Source organism: Dermacentor andersoni, chromosome 4 (genome assembly GCF_023375885.2).
Source record: "Dermacentor andersoni chromosome 4, qqDerAnde1_hic_scaffold, whole genome shotgun sequence".
Taxonomy (NCBI): domain Eukaryota; kingdom Metazoa; phylum Arthropoda; class Arachnida; order Ixodida; family Ixodidae; genus Dermacentor; species Dermacentor andersoni.
This window is the reverse complement of record NC_092817.1, coordinates 208,005,736-208,032,831: the sequence shown is the minus strand read 5'-3', so window position 1 is coordinate 208,032,831 and position 27,096 is coordinate 208,005,736. Positions and strand designations below refer to the sequence as shown.

The following is a 27,096-nucleotide window of genomic DNA, read 5'->3' as shown; positions in this document are numbered from 1 at the left end:
AGTAGTTTTCTTTATTTTTTTTCATATGCTCACTAGAGAGTGACAGCATCGGGCGATATGGTTTCAGCCCGTCTTGACATAAAACATAGTTGTGCATCACTCAGGGAATTTCGCAAAGGCACTCGGGGAAAACCTGGAAATGTCATGGAATTTGGGAATGTCAACTTGGTAGACACCCTGGGTAGCCAAAAGCCGTGAGAAACAGGTTAGATTAGTAATTGAGCCCAAAATGATCATTGAAGCATGTGATAGGTGCGTGAGTGTTGCGTCAATCTAATTATTGCAAAAAGAGCTGCTTTAATATAACGCAAATGTGCAAAAATGAATGAACTGTGGCAGCGTTCCTTGTATGAAATAGTGACGTTTCATTCCTGCTTAAACATTGCTGGAGGCAAATAAGGCGCTCTGTCTGTGTGTTTCTCTCTTTGTGCGTCGTCGTCTTCGCGCCTTTTACATTAGATCATGCTCAACCAACATGCCAATCTTTCCATCCTAATATTATAAAACTAGGTGTCAATGGTTTACTACAGAAGGCCTTAGATTCCATATCACACACTTCACATGTGCATAACGCTTAAAATTTGTGAGGGACATGTAAATGTGTCCAACCTTCGAAGTTACAGCACTGTGCTTGAAATTCCACTGGCGTAATTAGCACCAATGTCCATCCCCACTTAATTCCATCCATACATAGTGTAAACGAAGTATTCAGGCTATGACATTAGACGAACACACGTAATGCTTAGTGCAAACTACAGCGAGCAAAATACGTTCAGTAGCGTTCTCCACGTCCTGCATGAACATGTTTCACACATACTTGCACTCTTCAAAATTAAATCAATCTCTTTGACTTATGGTTTAATTCTTCACACTTGCCTGTAATATCTAATTGGCCCACATTGCCAGCTGGCAGTCATTTCTGTCCCTTACACTTACGGGCATTGAGCTGCACTTGTCTTCCCACTCTTTTGAAATCATCAGAAATTATTGAGACCACTTTAAAATGTGTGTCTACTTGCAGTGATGATAAAGCACGTGCAAGTGCTTCAATCTCATCTGCATGCGAGCAATATTGGTAAACACTTGTCTATTCGAGAGCCCCACTCCACCGTTACGCTGGCAAAATATCAGCTTTTTGTTCGTGTGCTTCATGATACGCATATTATCTTTGCGCACTGCAATGAACAGCCATTCTTGGCCTAATTCTGGTGTTGTGGACCACTCTATATTTGGAATAGAGAGCTGCGTGTTCTGATTTCTTTGGTGTCGTTGTTACTAGTGTCGACCTCTTCCGCTCTAATACTGTACAGAAAAAAAATTAGTTAGGTGAGTATATAAAGAAATAGCAGAAATTTGATAATTCCAGAAGCTCAGGCTCATAAGAAAGGTCTTATAAAGGCCAAATTTGGGGTTAGTGGGTATCTCATAGCTAATAATTAACGCTACACTACAACAATACGTCCTGTTCAGCAACACTGGGGACGAATCCCAACAAATGATTGAGGACCTTAACAGAGAGAGTCTAAGAGTGGGGTTCAAGATTAATGTGCAGAAGACAAATCATGAGTAGCCTGGAAAAGGAACAAGAGTTCAGTATCGCCAGTCCGCATCTAAAAATCTGTTAAGGGTACGTTTGCATAAGTCAGTTCCTCGCAGGGGACCCTTATGATGAGGAAACTTACAGAAGAATAAAAATGGGTTATAGAACATACGGCAAACATCTGATACCCTGACTGGAAGCTTACCATTATCACTGAAAATAAAGGTGTACAATCAGTGCGTTCTACTGGTGCTAACGTAAGAGGCAGAAACATGGAGACTCACAAAGAAGCTTGAGACCAAGGTAAGGACCGCGCAAAGAGCGATGGAACGAAGAATGCGAGGCATAACATTAACAGACAGAAAGAGAGTGGATTGGATCAGAGAGCAAACGGGTAAGCCGATATTCTAATGGAGAAAAAAAAATTGTAACTGGGCAGGTCATGCAATGCGTAGGTTGGATAACCAGTGGGCCATTAGGGTTACAGAATCGGTGCCAAAAGAAAAACGCAGGCGAAGACGGCACAAGACTAGGTTGGGTGATGAAAAGGTTGGCACAGTACAGGCTTGATTGGAGATCGCAGAGCGGCCCTCATCTTGCAGTGGCCATAAAATAGGCTGGTGGTGGTGATGATGATGATTATGATGGCAATCTCTACACATGAGCAAAAGTTCCAACTTGTTGATATGTTCCTTTTTGTCATTTTATAGTTTTTTAGCAATGCAACGCTGCTTTCTGGCAACATTATGAAACGATGGAAGTACTGATATCCACAGATTTTCTCAGTCTGCAATAAAACATGAAACTGCTAGCTCCACGTGAGATATCGTGCGGTTCAAATTTTGCTATTGACATAAAACTTAGCCCGTTCTATAAGTAACTAGTGTACTGTTCATCTAAGATATATTTTGAAAAATTCTGCTTCTAGAGCCAACCGACACTTTGGTGCTGCTGCGTCGTCATACTAAATGATTATTTTCGCCTCAAGCAAGCTTCGAGCGAAATTGGGCTTTGAGTTCCAGTGAATTCGACACATTGAACAGGAAGGCTAATACCCACGTAAATCCACACATAGTACAGAGGAGAGTGCGTAGCACAGCAGATAGTTGTTTGAGGTAAAACCATTGTTCCACAAACTTAAAGTAGGAATTGCAATGAATTCATTTCGCCAATTCCACGAAGGAGATAAAAAGTCCGGAAGATTTTATGATTAGAACGCCACACGCGATTTCTAGCGACGCGATAAAACGCAATCTCCTTATGAAAATCTGCGCAAGAAATTTGAACGAATGAACACCAGGCTACGCTAGAAAAAATATCGCCAGCAATAATGCAATTGGATGAAACCGAAACGGAACTACGCCTGCAGTTACAGCTAGTTCGCACGCCAAAACATCAAATGCGCGTGTGCGCATAAGTACTACACGTTCGGATGTTCAAGTCACCGAGATTAGTTTTGTCCTGGCTCATAATAATGCAATGATAGAAATTAAGCATTTCTTAAGGTTAACATATCGGAATAAAAAAAAAATGGGAGGCACTTTGCCGAGACTACAGCGTGAAACGGTGAAAGCCTGATGCTATTGCCAATGGCGATTTGTTGCGCCGCAAACACCACGGAGTCGCACACCTCGTACACTGTTATGTGAATGTTTGTTTATTAAATGCCTGCAACGTTGTTTACGCCTATGTCTATCGTTTCGATGTCTTCTGAGTCCATCATTTCAAAGCTGTCATCTGGGAGGATGTCGGCTGGCAACTCATGGCCGGTGAACTTCCTGTGCTTTAGTGGGTCCACATCCAGGATGGCTGCTTTGCAGCGCCGAACTGTTGCAGCGCCGTTTGTGGATCAGGAGGAGACGCGTCTTCCATGGCGTTGTCGGGTGTAGTTGGCCACCCTCATCATCCACTTCGCTCGATTGACTTGTACTAGCTCGGCTTGCCGCGGCAAGATGGCGGTCACGGCGCTTCCGAGCTTAATTTGCCTTGGTACCCAGAGATGCAGCGAGTCGCTTCAAACGCTTTGCCTCGCTTGCGTTGGCCCGTCGCGTCCCTGGACTCTGTGGTGTCGGACGCACCTCGCCGCCCTGATGTATACGACGTATACGCTCAACCTCTCTTGAGCGCCACTTGCGTTCAGCGGCTGCCGCACGTCGCGTGGTGGGAGACACTGGTTTGGCGAGACGAGGCATCCTTCCCACACGATACCGCAAAGCAAACTGCTGCCACCGCCGCTGCCACACCACACCCAAGCAGACGGTCGCCACGCGCGCCTCGCGACAGTGACGTCAGGCCACATAGCGCCCAATCGGGCAGCCACCTCAAGCGCCTGACGACAGTGACGTCAGAGCGCACCGTCGAACACACGGCCGCCACGCGTGCCGGTGAGATGAGTCATCCCGCGCGGCGGCGAACCGAGCCGACACCCGCACTTGACGGGCCAATCAGGAGGCGCACACCTGTGCCTAGCGACGCTGACGTCACGACACACAGGAGACCAATCAGGAGGCCGGAAAGCTGTGACAGTTTCTGCTAACGGCAGATAACCTTGAAAATTAGCCATTAAAGGCTTCCGCCTTAAACCTACCGAGTCGACCCTTGTTCGCTGCTTTACAGCACGCACTACTGGGCCCGACAATCTCGCGCACATGGCCCACTGCCCTTGTATGGCCGTCGCACTCCGGCGAGATCTCGAAGTTGTACTGGCTTCTAGCAATTTCCGGTAACATCGGCGGAATTGAACATCACTGACATCACCGAGAGTGTTCATCGACGTAGCCAGACGCCTTCACAAGGCAAACACAGTCGCATAATGTCCCTGGTACAAAGAAATGACAATAATTGCCACCGAAAAGAATTGCCTCCTGCGCCGGCTCACGACATGTTTTTGCTTCTTCCAGGCCGGCGCAGTCTTTCCTCCTCCTCCGCCATGGAAGCTACGCATGGAGGCGACGACATCTTTCTAAGTCTATTCGCTCTCTCCTTTTGCCTTTCGCTTTTATTTCTCCCTCACGGCTTCTCCCTCGTCACTCTTCGCAACCTTCGCTTGATAACACTCTATCAACCCTTCGGCGAATTTTAGGGCGCCAAATTTGCAGTGCTGCATATAAACGTTGCGTTTGCTCTTTGGCAGCATACAGCCGTGAGGAGCGGGTGAACCAGGTTTTGTCACGCGTTCTCTCGCTTGAAAGTACGGTTATATGCGGTGGTCTGCGATGAACCAAGAACGTACCGCTTATACGAAGGACGCTATGTAGGACTTGACTACCATAGTTGAGGCTCAGTGAAAATGGCTGAACGATAAATTTGGGTTTGTTTAGGGGATATATGAAACACAAAGTTTTTACTGTGCAATGGAAAAACACAGCTGTCAAGGCTTTAACTAATTCAATCTAGTTAGAGAGACGTAATTTCAAGCTAAAAGATAAAGAGAGCGAAATAAATAGAAAGGCAGGGAGGTTAAGCAGACTGCCAGTGACTTGCTACAGTACACTGAAAGGAAGCAAGAGGGCCGAAACCGCTAGGGAGGAAGGGGAGGGGAAATAAAGAGCGAGTAACGCACGCGCGCACGAATAGCTTTCACCGCGCAGTCACAGATAGTTTATTTATTTATTACAAATTTCCTTAAACGCAATTACATTGTAGACGGGAGTGGTTACAAATGAACCGTAAGGTATACAAAGTTGTAGAAAAGAAATCGGTCTTTTTGCGCTACCTATTTAAAAATCGTGAGCCTATACTATTTGGCTCAGGCTTCCGTCTTGTTGATACAACTTTGTAATCCCACCCCTTTTCAAACAAGGCTATGAGAGATTGTCATCTAGTCTATTTGAGCTAATCAGGTATTATTTATATAGTGCCGTCCAACATTCCTTCAAATGGCACAGTTGCGGTTGACTGTGGTGGCAACGCCCTCCCAGGCATCGTCGCCTGGGAAACCTCCTCGCTCTCGGATTCATCTTCTCCTAAGTTCGTCTGGAAAAGCTCACGTGTGGCTAGAAGGTGTTGCCGGTAGTGTCGTAGTATCTGGTTGTCCTCTGTAGCGACGCGATAGGACCTCGGCGCCACCTGGTCCATGACTCGAGCCTTGCGGTGCCACGTGCCTCCCTGTACTCTTACTACTGCATCTTTCTGGACTTCGGGTAGGTGTTTCCTGCTTGATGATTGCCGAGGGTGGCGCCGAACTGCTTGCTTCCTGGAGCACGGCCAGAAGTCTGGCAGCCGAGTACGTAACTTTCTGCCCTGAAGCAATTCTTCTGGGGAGTGGCCTTCTTCAAGAGGCGCCGAACCATAGCAGAGTAGACCCAGTCAGAAGTCTTCCCTCGTTTCACTTGTTTTCTTCATGATCCTTTTGGCGATTTGGACACCCTTCTCGGCGAGACCATTGGACTGCGGGAACCTTGGACTTGACGTCACAGGTTTGAAGTCGTATCTGGATGCGAACACGGCAAATTCATGGGATAAGAACTGCGGACCGTTGTCGGTGCAGACTTCCATAGGAATGCCATATCGTGCAAAAACTGCACTAAGTGTACTTACGACAGTTTCTGTCGTTGTGTCAGGTAGTTTCTCGACTTCCAGAAAATTTTATAATGCATCAAACACACACAAGTAGGAGTTCCCACCATACATGAGATCAACACCAACCCGGTACAAGGCATGTTCTGGGATCTGTCTAAGTAGTATCAGTTTGCTGGGCAGCCTATATACGTATTCTTGAGAAACGGCACATGATTTGACAATATTTTCGATGTCCCCACTCATTCCTGGCTAGAACACCAAACGCCGGGCTGTTGCTTTGCACTTATGTATGCCCAAGTGTGCTTCGTGAATACGAGTGAGCATTTCAGTTCTCATGAGCTTCGGGATAACAACCTTTGACCGCTTCATCACAATTCCTTGTACTTCTGATAACTCAGGGGAAACGGGTTTCATCACGCCGCTAATTTCTTCGCCGTTCCTAAGGCAGCGCAGCACAATTTGCAAGTTTGGGTCAGCGGCTGTTGCTTCTGCCAGCCTGTCTAACATTTTCTTGCTCACCAGTTCTGAAGCCACGCCTATTGCATGTACGTGGACGTCGTCTGTGAAGTTATCCACGCTGCGGGGAGTGACGGGCGACGATCAGGATAGCATATCTCCCTGGAGCAGTTGTTTCCCTGGGACAAAGTGAAGGAGATCATCATCATCATCATCAGCCTGGTTACCCCCACTGCAGGGCAAAGGCCTCTCCCATGCTTCAACTACCCCGGTCATGTACTCATTGTGGCCATGACGTCCCTGCAAACTTCTTAATCTCATCTGCCCACCTAACTCTCTGCCGCCCCCTGCTACGCTTCTTTTCCCTTGGAATCCAGTCCGTAACCCTTAATGACCATCGGTTATCTTCCCCTCTCATTACATATCCTGCCCATGCCCATTTCTTTTTCTTGATTTCAACTAAGATGTCATAAACTCGCGTTTGTTCCCTCAGACAATCTGCTCTTTTTTTGTCCCTCAAAGTTACACCCATCCTTCTTCTTTCCATAGCTCGTTGCGTCATCCTCAATTTAAGTAGAACCCTTTTCGTAAGCCTCCAGGCTTCTGTTCCGTACGTGAGTACTGGTAAGACATAGCTGTTATACACTTTTCTCGTGAGTGATAATGGCAACCTGCTGTTCGTGATCTGGGAATGCCTGCCAAACGCACCCCAGCCCATTGTTATTCTTCTGATTATTTCAGTCTCATGATCCGATTCCGCGGTCACTACCTGACCTAAGTAGATGTATTCCCTTACCACTGCCAGTGCCTCGCTACCACTCGTAAACTGCTGTTCTCGAGACTTTTAAACATTAGTTTTCTGCAGATAAATTTTTAGACCCACCCTTCTGCTTGGCCTCTCCAGGTCAGTGAGGATGCATTGCAATTGGTCTCCTGAGTTACTAAGCAAGACAATATCATCCGCCAATCGCAAGTTACTAAGGTATTCTCCATTAACTCTTATCCCCAATTCTTCCCAATCTAGGTTTCTGAGCACATCCTGTAAACACGCTGTGAATAGCATTGGAGAGATGGTATTCTCTGCCTGACGCCTTTCTTTATTGGGATTTTGTCGCTTTCTTCATGGAGGACTACGGTGGCTGTGGAGCCGCTATAGATATCTTTCAGTATTTTTACATACGGCTCATCTACACCCTGATTCCGTGATGCCTCCATGACTGCTGAGGTTTCGACTGAATCAAACGCTTTCTCGTAATCAGTGATAGGTATATATAAGGGTTGGTTATATTCCGTACATTTCTCTATCACCTAATTGATAGTGTGAATATGGTCTATTATTGAGTACCCTTTACGGATTCCTGCCTGGTCCTTTGGCTGACAGAAGTCTAAGGTGTTTCTGATTCTATTTGCGATTACATCAGTAAATATTTTGTAGACACCGGACAGTACGCTGATCGGTCTGTAATTTTTCATTTCTTTGGCGTTCGCGCTCTTCGAAGATTCCGGTACGCTCGAGGCCATGAGGCATTGCGTATACAGGGTGGCCAGTTTTTCTAGAACAATCTGCCCACCATCCTTCGCCAAATCTGCTGTTACTTGATCTTCCCCAGCTGCCTTCCCCCTTTGCATAGCTCCCAAGGCTTTCTTTACTTCTTCCGGTGTTACTTGTGGGATTTCAAGTTCCTCTAGACTATTCTCTCTTCCATTATCGTCATGGGTGCCCATGGTACTGTATAAATCTCTATAGAACTCCTCAGCCACTTGAACTATCTCATGAATTATTAGTAATGATATTGCCGGCTTTGTCTCTTAACGCATACATCTGATTCTTGCCAATTCCTAGTTTCTTCTTCACTGCTTTTAGGCTTCCTCCGTTCCTGAGAGCATGTTCAATTCTATCCATATTATGATTCCTGATGGCAGCTGTCTTACACTTGTTAATTAACTTCGAAAGTTGTGCCAGTTCTATTCTAGCTGTAGGGTTAGACGCTTTCATACATTGGCGTTTCTTCATCAGATCTTTCGTCTTCTGCGATAGCTTACTGGTATCCTGTCTAACGGAGTTACCACTGACTTCTATTGCACACAATAGAATGATGCCCATAAGATTGTCGTGCATTGTTTCAACACTAAGGTCCTCTTCCTGAGTTAAAGCCGATTACCGTTTCTGCAGCTTGATCCGGAATTCCTCTATTTGCCCTCTTACCGCTAACTCATTGATCGGCTTCCTATCTACCAGATTTTTCCTTTCCCTCCTCATGTCTAGGCTAATTCGAGTTTTTCCCATTATATGGTCACTGCAGCGCACCTTGCTGAGCACGTGCACATATTGTATGATGCCATGGTTAGCGCAAATTATAAGGTCTATTTCATTTCTAGTCTCGTCATTCGGGCTCCTCCACGTCCACTTCCGGCTATTCTGCTTGCCGAAGAAGGTATTCATTATCCGAATATTATTCTGTTCTGCAAAGTCTACTAATAACTCTCCTCTGCTATTCCTAGGGCTTATGCCATATTCCCCCACTGACTTCTTTCCAGCCTGCTTCTTGCCTACCTTGGCATTGAAGTCGCCCATTTGTGCAGTGTATTTTGTTTTGACTTTACCCATAACCTATTCCACGTCTTCATAGAAGCTCTCGACTTCCTGCTCATCATGACTGGATGTAGGGGCGTAGACCTGTACGACCTTCAATTTGTAACTCTTATGAAGTTTGACAACAAGACCTCCCACCCTCTCGTTAATGCTATAGAGTTCCTGTATGTTACCAGCTATATCCTTATTAATCAGGAATCCGACTCTTTGTTCTCGCCTCTCCGCCAAGCCCCGGTAGCACAGGACGTGCCCGCTTTTCAGCACTGTATGCGCTTCTTTTGTGCTCCTAACTTCACTGAGCCCTATTATATCCCATTTACTGCCCTGTAATTCCACCAATATCACTTCTAGACTCGCCTCACTAGATAACGTTCTAGCGTTAAACGTTGCCAGGTTCAGATTCCAATGGCGGACTCTGTCCGGAACCAGGGATTCTTAGCACCCTCTGCTGCGTCGCAGGTCTGACCGCCGCCGTGGTCACTTGCTTCGCAGCTGCTGGGGACTGAGGGCGGGGGTTTGATTGTTGTGTTCTTATAGGAGGCTGTGGCCAAGTGCTGCACCAGGGTGGCAAATCCTGCTCTGGTGAGGGAGTGCGTTCCCGGTTTTGGTCACCGATATCAGGCCGCACTCCCGGCCTGTTTATGCAATTATATCAACACGCGGATTTTGTTTAATCCGGTGGATAATTGCTCAGCACCGGGATTCGAACCACGGTCCTCTTGCACGCGAGGCGGATGCTCTACCTCTACGCCACCGCTGCGTTTAAAGGACATAATCGTATCTTAATAATCTCACGAAAAAACGCTGTAATCTTGGAGGCATGTCTGCAATGGCTTTAGCCGCGATAGCTAGCATGGTCTGTGGTCGGTTTCAACGATAAATTTGCGACCGTAGAGAAAGTGAAAAGACATTTCGCACCGAAACGTTATAACCATTGTCTCTTTTTCTATTTGGGCGTATCTTTGTTCCGCCTCGGCCATTGTCCGGGTAGCGTAGGCTACTGGCCGCCAACTGTCACCATACCGCTGGAGCAGCGCCGAGCCGATCCCATTCTACAATTTGTCAGAAGAGATTTTCGTTTCTCGAGTCGGATCAAATATGGCTAGCAGAGGCGCACCGCTTACAATACGGCAGATAGCTTGCCACTCGTTGGAATCGTTTGGAGACCCCTCAAACACAGCGTCCTCCGGCATTAGGCTTCGCAGTAGCGTTGTTATTTCTGCCAAGTGAGGTCTGTAATTTCCGATGTAGTTTACGACACCGAGCATACTGTGGACGCCTGCTTTGTCGCTTGGCTAAGGCATTTCGCTTAATGATGTCGTCATTGCAGGGTTCGGACTTATTCCCTCTTGGCTGATCACCTCGCCAAAAAGTCAATTTCAGTCACCCCGAATCTACACTTTGCTGCATTAAACGTTAGGCCGGCCTTCCTTACTAAATTCAGAACCGTACGGCGGCGGGTATTATGCTCTTCCCTCGTGCTCCTCCATATGAATATGTCATCGATATATATACGCACAACTGGCACCTGGTCAACTATTTCATTCATTGTTTTTTGAAATACTTCCGGTGCAGAAGTGATTCCGAACGGAAGTCTCAAGAAGCGATAACGACCAAACGGCGTTCCAATTGTGCATATCCTTGAAGTGGCATCATCCAGAGGGATTTGATGAAAACTCGAGTACGTTTCGAGGCGCGTAAAAAATTTTGCTCCGGCCAGCTCTGCCTCAATATCTTCTCTATTTGCTAATTGATAGTACTCTCGATTTATGCCTGCGTTAATGCGCTTGGGATCAATGCATATGCGCAGTTTGCCATCCGTTTTCCTTGCTGCGACAAAAGGGCTTAACCAATCCGTCGGCTCGCTGACTTTGACCACGTTCCATGTGGTCCTACTCTTCTCGGAGGAGCTCGTGCAATGCCAGCGGCACCCGTCGCACCGGCTGGACCACCGGTGCTGCTTCTTTCCGCAGGACTATGTGGTACGGGCGCGCCAGGCAGCCGGTACCCTGAAACGACCCTGGGAATTCCTTCGCGATTTGGTCAGTGCTGTTCATGTGATCAGAACCCACAGTACGTGACACCAGTCCTAAGGTTTCGCTTGCCGACAGCCCAAGGATGGCCTGGTTGCTCTTCCTAACGATAAAAATGTCAAAGTACTCGCTCCGGTTGTTCACAGTCACTGGTAGCGTAGCCTCGCTGATGTGCTTGATGACGTTGCCACTGTGTGAGCGCAGAACAGATGGGCTTGTCTTCACACGTTGATTCACCTTGAGCCTTTCAAAAATGGTGTGAGGCAGCGAGTTGGCCTGCGAGCCGGTGGCTACCTTCAGAGACACCAGTTGGGACGCGACTTGGGTGTCGATAACCCAATCAGCTTTGTTGCCCACGCCAATATCCAGTATTTGAAGATCGTCGTGCTCGTCCCTCACAGCGCTTACTTGAGAACCTTTCCTATAACAAGCTGAAAAGTAGTTAGCGCCACGGCACGAGAAACATGTTTTTCCAAAGACTGGGCACCTTCCACGTTCGTGGATGCGGTTGCGCTTTCAACGTTTGAATTGCCTCCTTGTTTTGATCTGCGCTACTTCCGTTTCAGGTTGAGCGTAACTTTGCTCGGAGCCTGAGGCAAGTTCCTCGCGCGCCAGACATTTTAACTACACACGCTGAACATTCTAACTGCGCGTTTCGATTGGGGCCGCTTGTTTTTCCGCTTGAACCCATGCGTTGTTTTGCTCGGCACATACTTCCTCCGCTTTGCAGATTTATTCGGCTTTGCGTAATGTAATGTCCTTAACCTTCAGCATTTTCTTTCGCGATTGCAGGTTAACGGTGCCGAAAACAATCTGGTCTCTGACCATAGAATCAACTAGGTCCCCAAAATTTCAACTTCGGGCTAGCTTCCTCAGGTCTCGAGTGAAATGCTCAAAAGGCTCCCCCTCAGCGTGAGTCCTTGCACGGAAGCCATACCGTTCACGCACCTCGTTTTGCTGTTGTCGACAATATTCTTCAAACTTTCCCGTCACTGCTGCATAATCATCTTTGCCTTCGTTGTCCGAAAACAAGAAATTGTAGATTACCTATAGGGCGTCCTCTCCGGCAATTGTGAGCCGGAGCGCTGTTTTGGCCGGCTCGGACCTTGGTGCTTTCGCCGTTTCCGTTCTTTGAAGGAACAGCTAGAATCCATGCTTGAACAGGCACCAATTTCTTGCGGTGTTCCCTGACTGCACCAACGGTTGCGGCGGCTTCACTAAATCCATCTTTTCTGTTCACTGCGACGCCCGTCCTTCGATGCGTTACTGCTTGCACAAATCTATCCCACGTCTGACACCATGTTCCGGTGTGCAGTGACGACCACACAGCATGTATGCAACAAGAAGAAGAAGCGTGTTTTATTCATGGATCAGAACAGGTATATATAGCTTTGGTTGAATGCCTGATAACAGACACGTGCTTCGTTGATCAGTCTAATCAGAAGGGGCCATTCCAGGAGCGCATGCGCGACCTGACGATACGGATGGCACAGTTCGCCTTAACGCCATTGATAGTGCGTTCGACTCCCACCGAAGGTCGAGGGCTCGACGGGCAATGAATTTTGGTGCCATGAATTTTGGTGTCATAAGGCCGGAAGGCGTAACGCCGGACATCAGATTTTTCGTCTCATTAGCGTTCTTAGGCTTTCACCGTAATAATGATAAACTATGCCTCACTACATAATACCAGTTACGCTACCCTCTCAAGAAAGTCAAGTTAAAGATGCCTTCGTGGCAATGTAAGAATGTTCGCATTTTTCTTCTTGTGTGTATTTTTAATGTATTAGCAAGAATAACCTTTACCGTTCGATTCCCGTAATTGGTCTTCGCTCGGGGTAATGTCCACTCCTCTGCACTGCGTAATGCGGCGCTCATCTCCTATGCTTGTAGTTTGGCGATCGTCTTCGTAATATCACAACAGTATTGTGAAGTCAATTTTAGGTTATAAAGTAAACGATATTCAAAAACGACATCTATGAGTAAAACGTTCTATTGCATGAATAAATTTCGTGTGCGCGCTGTGTAAGCAGTGTCAGCAATAATTGGTATTGCTTTTTTCCGCAATGTTCGTAGGCGTTTGGTGTTAGACTTACCTGCGATAGCCCAGGCAAGGTGGCAATAATTAATTTAGCGGAAAAATGAGTCATGAGAACTTGTAAGGTTTAACTTTGTTGCGAATTCAAAGGGGAATTTGTATAAGAAAGCAATCGAACAAGATAATTTCTGTGTTAAATAGGACACATATTTACTCCATCTCGGTTGCGAATGGAAGCCGACTCTTAAAGATTGAAAGCTATCAATAGTTTGTACTTGACGGTTGTCAAGGAGAAGTATCTGATCTACAGATACTTTTTTGTTCAGTGCACGTGCTTATAGCAAGTCCGTTTCCTGTCGGCCATTCATGCAAAGCTGTGAGCAATGTGTTTCCTTTAGTAAGTATTTCGCCACTAGAGAAGCCACTGAGGAAGAGGCTAGTGCCATCTGCGCAAGAAATATAGGAAAAATCGTCTGCAATAATTAGAAGGGTGTTAGCATGGATAATAAATATAACAGTATCTAACAAACTACCCTGGAAAACTCTGCAAGGAATGAGGGGCAAGCTAGATGGAATGTTATGAATGACTACCGCTTGCTTGCAGCTACTCCGATATGAGCGTCTGAGGTCAAGAGATGGGTCCAGGATATTGTAATGCTCAAGTATTTCGACCAACACGGTGCAGTTAAGCAGGTCAGATGCCTTGCTGAAATCAACAAAAATGCGAAGTGTTTGCCTTTTGGGTTCAGTGTTATTTACAATAAGGGCTTCTTGACAAGCGAAGCGGATTCTGTTGAGTGGCTTTTCCGAAAGCCGCACTGAAAGTCTGTTAAGAAGGAGTGCTTGTTCAAAAATCGCTTGACTCTCTTAAAAAATATTTTCCCAAATGCCTTGAAAAATAAGCGCAAAATGGTAATATGACGATAATTGCTTACGTTATACCTGTGTCTTCCTTTGCAGATGACACATACTTTCGAGTTTTTCATATTGGTCGGGAATGCTCCAGATCATATCTACAAGTTAAGCATTGGCTCTAATGGTGGCGTAATGATGTCTGCTATTTATTTTAATAATCATATTTGAATATTATCGTATATCAACAGAACGCATTCATTTCACGTTAATTAATATGCGGTATACCTTTTTCTTGTAAGTTATATTAAATAGAAAGATTTCCGGTTGAGTGGTCGTAAGAAAGCAAAGAGCTGTTTCGCTATAACCAACGAGAGAAAAACTTGTATAAGCAGAATTGAAATGTTCCGCTAATGTTCAACCAGGCAACCGTGAGCCATAAACCATAAGTTCCCTTAAGTGGGCATTATGCAATTTAGCAATACCTTGGTCATTTAAAAACATTCAAAGACGTTTCGGAGGAGTTATTGTCAAGTGAGCGCATTTGTTATGCGGACTTTGAACTTGTGAGTTCATTGTTTAAATTGAAACGATACTTTTTAAGCACTTGTAAATGTACGGGCTCGTGGGTACAGATGAATCGTTTAAAGTGCTTTGATATTATGTTTCATCATTTTTAAATGGGCAGGAGTAAACAAAGGCTTGCGTGACCTGTCATTCAGAGAAACAACTATAATAGGGGCGCACATATAGTACATTTCTTTCATAATGCTAAAAAAGCCTTCATAACATCCTTCGACGGATTATAAATTCAATATACTACCGCAACCGGTAGCACGAACAGATTCACGAAAACGGTTGAGTGTTGAAACAGTCATACAGCGATAAGAAAAACACGATTCATCTTAAACAAATTCTAGGAGATCACGTGTTTATATACGAAATACTGGGCGGTGGTCACTCACATCACAATGAATGGCCTCAGTACAATTTTTGATTTAAGCAATTTCAACAAGAAAGAGATCAGTGGTAATGTAGGAGGTATACTCGTAATTTCTGTTGGTGTTATTATCGGGTATCCAAGCCATTTGATCTAATTACACGCTGTAATCTTTGATTAGGAGATGAGGGTTCCACGTCATAATATTGCCGCCACCACTGACCAGTTATTGCTTCCAGCCTTTTTAAATCCCAGCGTTTCTGGAAGGCGAATGTTTCCTAAGGTTCTAGGCAGTATGACATGAAGTACGACATAAGTAGCACCGTCTGTTTTCGTACATCGTGTCCGCGCTTGTCCTTTCAGGGCTACTCAATTTCTTTAGGTGACAGGAATTTCATTGTCGAGGGCGTGGAGGTCAATGTTTGGTATGCACCAAATGTTTAAAGTACGTAATTTACTTATCAGATATGAAAATAGTTACCGCATGCTCATTTTCTCCCTCTCATCATGTGTTTTTCGAGGTGTGCACGAGCTTTCACCGATCTTCTCCGTGAACAAGCTGCCTCGTTTAAGAATGTAAGCAGAGCGCTTAAAGGGCTATAGTTCATGTAGCTTCATCATTCTGCTGCACGGTGGCCTTCACGGTGACGCACGGAGTTCATTAAAAACTAGGAACACACGACAAGTGAAGCGCAAACTGGCAACTGAGTTCAATAAATAAACTTGACTAGACACATCGGATTGAATAAACCATTTCACAAATCGCGCTTCGCTTGTCCTGCGTTTCTTGTTTTTCACTAACTTCGTGTGGCGCCCTGAATTCCCCTGAACAACCGAACGATGAATACCATTTTTTATAATTGATTGACATAAGAGACATGGTGTGGACTATTTATGCCACCAGAGTTTTGATTTCGTAGAAGAATTTCAGCTCTTGTAGAGAATTACAAATGGGCCTCATACAGAAATAAGGTTGTTACTCGAAACGTTTGCCAGTGTCTCATGACAAGTGCACGTGGCACCGAGTTTACTTTCGGCCGAAATAGCGAGCATATACAGGGTAATGTGAGGCAAAAGTTTAACTTTTACGGCTCAATTAAGCAGTTTGGAAATAATTAGTGAATACTCGTTTTCTCCCCATTTTCATGTGTTATACGAAGCGCGTGGACTGCCCGCTGTTCTCAAATAACTGAAAATGGAACCGACTTACGATTTGACGGAAATTCGAAGGTACATTATGCCTGATGTTTAAGCAACTTTTAATGTCTACACGGGGGTAGCTAAAGAGAGAGATAAAAAAACGCAGCGACGTTAACCATGGTTACGCCCGTTGGGCTACCCTAAGCGCTGGAAAGAGAAATGAATAAAAACCAGAAAGGTAAGAAAGAAGTATGAGAGATAGAGTGCGAACATTCGCACATATGTTTTCACTCACGTGTGCAGTTGCATACGCTCGTACAGGAAAATTGCCTTCAAGAAATGTACTAAGTTTTACGCAGACAGAATGCCCCTCAGAGTGCGTCAGTGACTCGGAAGCATCAATCATCAATGACAGATAGTCAATGAGTGATATCGCGGACACCTATGGTAGAGTTCACCAAAATATTGTAGTGCTGTCAAGATGACAGTAGCGCCCCAAGTATTCGGCTGTTACTCTGCGAATACGGTGAATATATTTAGCGCACCTGTCCCACAACTATATCGCTGCTGCTCCACTTATTCATTCGGCAACCAAGTGTCTCATAAAAAGGTAGACCGTTTTCTTTTTAGTTAATCAGGTTGCTGACATCTGGAGGACATGGTTTGCATCTAGAAATAATGCTGCAACATGTGAATGTATTTATATATTGCAGTCCTAATTTTATTTCAGAGGGAACTACCACTTCGCCTTGACCACTAACGGTGAGCCACATTCCTCAATGCTACAACTAAAGCTTAGTTGTTGTGCTGAAATATTCGCATTTTATGTGTTTACTGCCAAGAAACATGTTTTTAACTGAGACAATTGTTTGGTGGGTATGCTAAAATCAATAACTGCCTCAGCGTCCTTGAGCTGCAAAGATTTACTCTACCGGTGTCTTTCAATGTCACCTAATTACAGAAGCAACAAATAAGATTTTAGCCCGGGAAGTGGGCTCTTAGGCCCGCATTCGTAAAAGCACGTGACGCTAGAATTCGAGGAGAGTGTGCCGAGGAGAGGCTAGTTGGTAAGAGAATATTTTGTGAACTTAAACTGCGCTAGGAACGAGACACCGAAGAAGACAGACTGCGTTCGTCCTGTCTTCTTCTACCTCGGCGTCTCGTCCATAGCGCAGTTTAAGCTCATAAAATAACGCTAGAATTGTTCGTAAGACTAAATATTGGCAACCATGGCCAGTGAATGGCCAATAGCACTCCCATGAAAATGCATTGTGAATACGGCCCTATACTCGCGGACAACTTTCTGTGGCAATGGAGCGAAAGCTACGGGAATAGGGGGGGGGGGGGGGGGGGGTGCAACTGTTTTCTGTGAAATTGCGCCAAAATGGTTCCTGATAAACTGCGCTCGGTTTTAAGTTTCGGCGTGACATATACGCATTTGCTACAGTTCATTTCTTCGCATGTGCCCCGTGGCTGAGTACGTTGACTCAGGATATTAGAGAATGCAGGCATATTGGCGCATCCTTCCCTACGCTTCATTTGTTCCTAACCACAATTAAGCCAACCGTTTGACTGGAGACCTCGGGCCGACATACTAAATTATGCCTTGGGCAATACCGTCCAACTCTGTATCGTCGAGAAATGACGTGAATTGTGTCAGCGCTGCTGTTTTGAGGGCATGCACTGATATGTAAACTCTTCGGAGCTGAAAACTGGTCAGCACCACGAACAGGTGTAGCATGCTTACATTGCGCGGGCACGGTATACCGAAAGAGCAGCGCGCACACACTGCGGCGTGAAGCGAAGTCTTGTTTGGATTGCGTTAAATTACGCTGTCCCCGAGGGGTATCCGTGGCCCACTGCCCATACCCTCTGCAGCTCGAAAAACGTACAGTGGAAGCTCGCACTGCAGAACGCATGAATCCTGTACTCAATCCCCACCCCTGCCCATTCCGACCTATTTGATGAACATCGTACAGGCGTGCGGTCGTGTCTCACGATATTGCGTGGCGCAGGTTGTATACTTCGGGATAGCAGTCGTACTGCACTCGCTAAATATCCTATTTACAGCATGAAGGCGTGTAAACCCCAGAGAGGCTGAAAAACACTTTCTAAACATCCACACAATTAGCGCTAGTTGTAAACTTTAAAAATAAATGGTCACCTACCATTTGGCCAGTAATCAGTGGTTTCTTACATTGTAAAACACATTGCGTTAGCTAACTTTGCCAAACGCCAGCATTCCAAGCGCTACTCACACTGGTGGTTACGCCATCCCCGTGCCCTCCACTTTCCAATGTGCATTTTTGTGGCTGTAGCCGGGATTCGCACACACAATTCCGGAACCAGCGAGAAAGCTCCTCGGACACGCAGGGCTGCCACGGCCAGTTGCAGACAGTTTGACATCTGTACACGGCGAGTATTGGTAAGCAGGAATGATTTGTGCTACACGAAAAATTGAAGCAGACGAAACAAGGTGTTTTGTTATATGTTTCCTTCATAGTCAGCTAGCTAAAATCTGGACGTCACTAAATTAGTAACACACGCACGCACCCACACACACACCAGTCACGGGAGCGAACCTTTAAAACTGTGGCCCCTTCTTTCAAGCCAACTCTAGCTATCAAAGACAAAGGGCCACGTTTTTGCAAAGCAAACATTGACTCTGTTAGCAGTTATTTGCAGTCACTGATAATGGTGTACAATAAAATCTTCATGAGTACAACATATACGTACCAGAAGTTGCACAACAAAACATAACACAGTGACGCCGTCCATCCCCACACACCAAAATGTTCGTGAATATTTCTCTAAATCCTGCTGCATGAACATGTGCCTTTGCTTCTTGAATGTTCGACTTTACACACCAGGGCCTCGAGCAGGAATCGAATTGATCTTTTTTACAAGAGATGAGGCTGGTAGCTGGAAAAAATACAGCGTTTTGACATTGAAAATTGAGAAATTGACGATTCACATTACTACTCGGCATGTATCCCTGTAAAAACGCATTTGAATTTTCAGGTTTTTAGCGCACAAAAAGGAGCGAGAGAAAAAGGTACGACGCGGATACAGTTGAATAATTTGAGGTTTGAATAATTTGAAGTTGAATAATTATTGGAGCTTCACATGCCTGTTTACTTTAGCAACCTACCCTGTGTAGTCTAAAAGACAAAGCATGAGCAAGTGGGTACAAATGATTATCTATGTACAGAGTGCAACTGATGGCCGATTTTTCTTTTTTGCCAGATGGCTAGAACAGTTACAAATTATGAGACCGCAATGCATTTCATGAAGTCACTATCATCTCGCAGTTCTTGACAAATAATTCTTCCAGTCTTGTCACTTCATCCACCGGTAACAGCTACTTGCAAAGGCTGTTTATGGTCTCTTGGGTTGTCATCAGATTTTCGATTTGCAATTGTTTTGGGTGAAACAAGATATCTAATGCACCACTCAACACTTCTCGCTCTCAGCTTTTGTCCTCAGCTTCCATTTTGTGTATGACAAATGCACAAGTGCCTTTTAGCTGTAACCGACAACGACAATCAAAAGACTAATTCGCGTGCTGATAACAAACACACCAAATGATTGCCTGGTGCTGCACGGAACCAGAACCACATGAGGCGGCAGAGCTAACTCCCAAGCTGCTAGGCACCATAAAGGTAAACAAAGTGTCCTGTCAGTTTCCGCACACAACCAGCACCACATAGGCTTTCAGAGCATACTTCCAAGCTGCTGGGCATCAGAAAGATAAACAAAGCATCTCGTCACTAGCCAAACACAATCCCCATCACATGAGCCAGCGCACACCGGATTCATCAGAGTTCCTCTACACCGCTCATTTCGCTGACACTACTAACACTGCATCTGCTGGAGTCGGAACATAGAGGGATTATGATGCTGTTGAGTTTGGTGTTAACTGCGCCATCCCGCTTCCAGGCCTCTTTCTCAAGACGCTCCTAATGATCCCAGTCCCACACCCAGTTTTCTGGAGTCACGAGGGCGATTGCTTGGTTCAGTAGTTCTTCGACTCCAGCGAGAGTGAATGAAGTGTTGGCCGCAATGTACCCCTTGATCTGGCTCCATATCATTTCGATAGGGTTCAACTCACAGTGCTAAGGAGGAAGCCGAACAATGTCATGACGAGCAGCCTTGGCCAAGGCTTCAATCCGGTATCCAGAAAACTTGTGCTTGTTCGGGTTAACCAGAAGAAAGTGCTCGGGCTTCAACTGGTCATTAGTTCACGGGATGTTTTTTTCAGTCAACCAAGAATGAATTTCGGCCTTGCGCGATGACGTCGAGGGCAAGTTTTCGAGAATGCTATGGCACGGAGCATTGTCCATGACAATAACACACCGTGGTTCGATGTTTGCTAGAATTGGTTCGGTGGACCGCATCTCAAAGCGTGGGCCATTCATTTAACTGCGGTAGTCTGTCGTAGCATTCTTTTTCGCCTGAAAAATGAGACATGCCCCCTCCACGAAGCCCATTTCACCTCCGGCATGAAGGACGAGGAGCCGACCTCCTTTGCCGCTTTGTGCGCGAAGGCCAGTTGTGAGACATTTGCAAAAGGAGTCATCACGTGATGAGTTAGTGAGTGAATGAATAAACTTTTATGGGGCCCAGTAAAACACGATAAAACGCGCACCCGGCTAATCCCACGATGTGACTGATAGATCTAGGCTGCCGGCGCGGTCGCGCAGTACGGCCTCAAAAACGGGACTTGGCAGGAGCGTGTCCCACTTTCCCTTGGTGAGCTTCGCGCGCGACGATCCGCAGTCCCAGAGCGCGTGAGATGAAGTAGCAGCCTCACCACAGGCCACGCAAGAACAATTTGCGTAAATCTCACGATAAATGCTGTTAAGGGACGCTGGATTTGGGCAGCAGTTAGTTTGCAAAAGTCTGAGCGGGACCGCCTGCGGCCTCCTTAGCTTGGAGTGAGGCGGCGGGAAAGCCTTTCTCGCTAAGTAAAAGAATTTTGTAATTTCATTGTGCGTGATAGGAGTGTCTATGTGTCCGGGGAGAGAGACGCCCGATCCGAGGGCAGCGTGGTCGGTAAAGCGACGCGCAGCCTCGTGGGCAGATTCGTTGAGCTTCAGAGGAACCCCCTCAGTCGCTCCGACGTGGGCAGGGAACCAAAGGATGGAACCGTCGCCGTGTTTAGCCCCTTTCGGAATTTGAGCTACCTGCCGGGCTACCCGGCCTTTCTCGAATACCCTGACGGCCGCTTTCGAATCGCTATGTACCCTTTCTCGCCGACCGTCTGGCATGGTGAGTGCAATGGCCATGTGGTCGGCTACCTCGGGGTCGGTTGTCCAGACCGTAGCACAGGTGATGACTTTCCCCAGCGTGTTCCCGACGGAAACCGCAAATGCCTTGCCGTCTCGGTACGCAACGGCGCCCACGAAGCTTGCTTCGATATTGCCCTTGTATATTTTCTTCAGTATATTCGATGCACTTCCCTTGCGACGACCTGCGTTGTGAACGAGATGAACGTTACGGGGCAACGAGGCGACGACGATCTTCTCCCCTATTACATTGGGGATTTGGGTTTTGTCAGCCAAGTTCTAGAGGGGAGGGGGACGAGTCCGATCTCTTCGAGGATGCGCCTGCCGGCCAGCGTGGTCGGCTGCCGAGTTACTTGAGCCCGTCGCTGAGCTTCGGCTACCTCCTCCACGGTGTTATCTTTGCTGAGCCGGAGGAGATCCTTGGTATGCGTTCTGACGGGCAGGCCGGGGGCACTCTTGACGAATTTTATAATGAGGGCATTGAGCTTCTCCCTCTCGGCTCTGAGCCAGCTGTGCATGGCCACCGTGTAGGTGAAGTGACGAAGCACAAAGGCGTTGATGAGCCGAAGCAGGTTGTCCTCCTTGAGGCCACGATGTTTGTTGGTGACCCTTCGCACGAGGCGAAAAGTGTTGTGGGTCTCCACAATTATCTTGCGCAACGGAGTGTGGTTTCATCCACCTGACTCGATGAACATAACTAGGACTTTGATGGTGGGGACACTGGTTATAGGGCCGCCGCTCCAAGTGAACAGGTGAATGTCACTTTCCGAGACCGGTTTCCAGTCATTGGGTCTGCCTCCTCTTTCTTTTCTGTAAAGTAGAAGCTCGGATTTGGTTCGGGAGCACCTGAGTCGGGTGGGTCGCAGGTACAATGCTCCGTGACGTCTACGGCCTCTTGCGTGGCACTTTCCACTTGCCCTTCGCTACCGCTGGTGGACCAGATCGTGACGCTGTCGGCGTAGGTGGTGTGTTTGATAGCTTCAACTTGGGCCAGATTCTTCGAGAGGCCAACCATGCAGATGTTGAAGAGAGTAGGGAAATGATCGAGAGTTGCGGCGTACACCGTAGGCCCAGGAGCACCTCGTCGGAGACAAAGTCGCCGATCCGCAGCTTCGCTTTCCTCTCCGCAGGAACGAGCAGACGTAGTTATGCAGTCTGGTGCCCAGCTCTAGGTCCACCATGGATGCTAGAATGTGTTCGTGGAAAATGTTGCCAAACGCCTTCTCGAGGTCGAGTCCGAGCAGGACCCTGGTGTCCCTGGTACATACATCGATGATTTGATGTCTGATCATATTCATGGCGTCCTGCGACGAGAGGCCGGTACGGAAGCCAATCATGTTGAGAGTATAGACGTGTTTATCTTCGAGACATGTGCTTAGTCTGCTGAGGACGACGTGCTCCGCCATCTTCCCGACGCAGGACGTGACAGAGATGGGTCGGAGGTTGTCCACGTTCGGAGCTTTGCCAGGTTTGGGGATCAGGACGATGCTGGTGGTCTTCCATTGACGCTGCCATTTTTCCACGTCTCGTTGTTATTCTCGGTGAGGTATTCGATCAAGTAGTCGTCAAGGTTCCGGAGCATCTAGCTGGTCATTCTGTCGTTCCCTGGCGCCGACTTGCCATTGAGCCCAAAAGTCGCTTGTCTGATTTCCCCCACGGTGAAGTCTTCGTCCAACTCTGAACATGCCGGGCCGAGGTAGTCGGGAAACCGGACTTCCTCGTCTCCGCACTTTATGAGCAAGTACTTCTTCATGAAATTGGCATCAGCTAGTCACCGAAGCAGAATCTGGTAGCTTCGTGCAGGGCTCTGGCCAGCGTGTGTCTCTGACTGGATCTGGTGCTGCTCTCGTTGAGGAAATGTTTGAGCATGCCCCAGGATGTTTCATTACCCATCTGCCCGTCGATCGAGTCACAGACCTCGTCCCGTTGCTGCTTGCCGAGGGTGAGACAGCGATCTTCGACGGCCCTGTTGAGCTCGGAGATCTTTTCCCTCAAACTTCGGTTGAACCTATGTCCCTTCCATCGGAGGAGCAGCGCCTGCTTGGCCTCGATCAGATGGGCTAGCCTGCTGTCCATCATTACCTCAGGTCGCTGGCGATCTTCTTTGTGGACGACTCGGTGTCACTCTTAATTCGCTCGCACCAGTTTTCCAGGTCTTTGGGGACTGGTGTGCTTTCGTTGCCGCGAAGCTTGCGAAAAAAGGCCCCAATCCGTGAGGGTGAACTCTGGATTTACTTCGGGTGACGTCGAAGCGGGTGTAGAGCACGTAATGGTCACTACCAAAATCCGTTGCGGTGTTGCTTCACTCGGCTTCCTCGACGTTCTTCACGAACGCCAGATCGGGAGAGGTGTCCAGGTTCACCGAGTTGCCTATTCAAGTGGGGAACGTCTTCTCCGTGATGTGCGCGAGGTCTGTTTAGTTGGCGTTCTGGCACAGACCCCTGCACTTGCTGGTGTCGTAGACGTACCCACAAACTCCGTACGGGGCGTTGAAGTCCTCCGTGACCAGGGAATGGGTGCCGGCCAGGTCGACGGAATTCTTGAGTATCGTCTTGAACTGCTCTCACAGTCTCAGGGTGGTAAACAGGATGCGAGGAACAATTGAGTCAGGAAAAGCCTTTATGGGTCATGAACATAAGAACAATACATCTATCCAGAAAGCACCCGTTGCCAACCCAATGGCGAAACCCTAACATACGCCAAACTATATACAAAGCTAGCTAATCGAAAATATTGTCTTAAGTCCTCGCCCACGATGTATTATGAAGTTGAGAATATTTACATAAAGTCTATCGACGTGGCCACGTCACCTCGTCGTCGCTGCTTCCTATGACACGTCGTTGAGCCCGCTGATGCGTCGTAACTCGGCGTCGCTGTGTCCGACGTTCGGTTCACAGTTGACCTGGTTAGGGGGTCAGGAGGGTGGAGGGACCTAGGCGCTTGGATCGCCCGGTCAACTCCGCAAGCTGCGGATCGTAGCCGCAGCGATTCTGGGAAGCGGCGCCGTTAGCGCAGAATACGTGTGAGCACTTGAAGTACTCATGTGAGGTGTCTCACTTTAGGTTGCAAGTTCGAACTTCTTGTAATCTTACTTGTTTTTATTTTGTTTTCTTTGTGAGCATGAGTGACTTAGTTGCCTTGGCACATATTGTCAAAACTGTTTCTTCATCACTGGGAATCACAAAATATCAATTACACGTAAAATTCCCAGTTACTGATATGGTAGACTTCGAGCTTAATTCTCTTATCTTTCATATGTTGATCTACCAAGTAGTTTTATCATTCATTCGAACATATCTATGGAATGCACAGTGGGAACCCAAATTATAAATATCTGTTCTTGCTTTCCACCCTGCTCTACAACATAATGAAGATACAAAGCAAAGCTATAAGTTTGCAATTGTCCCCCATAACCAGAGTTTCGCTTAGAATTAGAAAAACAAAATTGATATCCTGCTATGGTGTGAGAGTTGCTTTGGGCACCAAGTGAACTGCGTAGCACCTGTGCTAGAGTACACAACAAAACAGAAAATCGCACCAGATTGGAATGGCAGTGGTAAGTTAAGAACAGATGTTTTATTTCACGCACCATTAATGTGGCTTATAAACTGCTCCTGTATTGTTTTGTGGGAACGCATACATTGGGAAGACAATTTTTTGCACCAATCTTACCTTAGCGGGACACCAGAGAAAGGTAGAAATCAAGAACAGGTATTCACACTTTGTTGCCCACAGTGTATTATCTGGATGTGTTTCACTCTACAAAAGACTACTGCGGTAGATAATCATAAGGACAAAGACAAAAGAATTAAAGGAGGTATGTGTCAGTCATCCTTCCATGACCTCCAATGTTTATAGAAACACTTCTTTTTGTATATGTGTCAAGCCGTAGGGAGGCTTCACGTAACTCAGTCATGCTTTCACAGTTAAAAATCGGAATAAGGACAATCACAAGAACATCGTAGGAGTAATTTGTAAATGTGGCACCTAATGTAACTTATTTACGTATGTGCTGAGGGTAGATTACAGCCAGTGCATAATCTGCTCTTACAGGATAACTTGTGATGAGTAAAAGAAGCCTTCCTCACATCTTCCTCTTTGTTTCTTTTGGATCTTGGTGCACCATGTGTATTGTTACAGCTGCGTGTATGCAGCTGGGTATAGTTTGTTTATGTGTTATGCTTCCTCCCTTGTCCTCATTATTCATGTGTTATCTTTGCCGTAACAAAATACAGCAACCTGTGCTACATATTTTGTCAGCCTGCTTGCATTATGGCAAGTTTTGTATTAGTGGCTATTGCAATCTGTGAAATTGTCTGTGTCAGCTATTATACTTCGTCTTGGAAAAGTATGTTTGTCAACATAAATGAACAATTAGTATAAATGATACTGTATTTTTTTGTAATATTATCTGTTGTGAAGCTTTTATACACTGTTGCATGTTGTATGACAGAATAAAATTGATGCACAACTTTTTAATGTGGTATTTTTGAGATCAATTTTCAACTAACGCTAACACGCACAAGTTGTGGGGGAAAAGTGCCAACAACAGTACCATAAGGTAGGACAGCTGTTTTTACTGTTAGATTGGATTATCAATTGCCAACCAGTTGTTTTCAACAAGCATAGTATAACGCATAGATTATGTAATCTAAGTTGGAATATTTATTTATTGCACTTGATTATCTGGGTCTCCTTTGTACATAGTGCAGCCTTTTTCTTTGTTATGAGTAGCTTACTTGCTTAAAATGTTAAATCTAAGTTCTAAATATCTAAATAAAAACACGTCTCGAAGAACAGGGAAATAGGTTTAACTTATAAATGTTTTGACATTAGTGACTTGCGCAGTGCTGAATTGAACTTCTACATGAGTTACATAATATTTTGGGGCCGCATTATAGTTCTGAGTTGCATTGCAGTGTCATGCATATGCACCTGCAGGCTACATATTGGATGTTTATTTCAGACTGTTTTGCTTGGTTGGCTATTGATTCCAGTTTAATAGTAATGACAACTGTCTTGCTTTCATGGTGATTCTGTGCTGACTAATACATTTGAATTTTTCAGAAGACAACAAAGGGTGAAGAAATGTGAACTTTTTGTTGCTAACCTGCCATGTCCTTTTTCGCAAGTTTGCTATGGGTTCTTTTTTATATGTTGTCTTTTCACAGTAGTCATCTTGAGAACTAGCGGTAGTCGGGACTACTTACAGCAAAAGTTGGTGACACCTTTTCAAAAGCGGCTCAACACTGCCATCCGAGGGCCAAACGACTTACATGGGTTAGTTATTTTACTCCATTTCCAAGAGGCCTGCACCACGCACTAAGGGTAACTTGACGCACACTGCTGGAGTCATCAGACTCATCAAGAATAGTTACCCGAATCCTTCAGCAGTGGTCATGTGACCCTTTATCTTGAGTCGCCTGACTCCTGCAGAATAGTTAACGGACTCCCTCAGCACTAGTCGTGTAACCCTTTTGAGAGGGTTAGGAGACTACAAGAAGAGAGTGTGCATGACTATTGTGTGTGGAGTCGCGCAACCACCTTGTATCGAGCACAGATAGTCTCGGGACTCTGCCGAAAGAGAGTTCGGGTGTCTCCCACAAAGTGTGTCGTATACGTGGCAAGTCCACGCTCTCCGAAAAGAGTAAGAGATACTCTTTTTTTTCTTAGTGTGTAGCCTAGCCTTTGGCTTCTT

At 46.2% G+C, this 27,096-nt stretch overlaps 1 protein-coding gene across 2 annotated transcripts in view; it reads left to right on the top strand.

Annotated features, from left to right (window-relative positions):
* Positions 1-27,096, top strand: part of LOC126538488 (FMRFamide receptor-like) — a 1,022,731-nt gene that overhangs the window by 315,260 nt on the left and 680,375 nt on the right. For both annotated transcript variants that reach the window (XM_050185329.3, XM_072288015.1), the window contains one exon: positions 16,841-16,872. The gene's annotated coding sequence lies outside the window, so the exon portion shown is untranslated. The remainder of the gene's footprint in view (positions 1-16,840; positions 16,873-27,096) is intronic.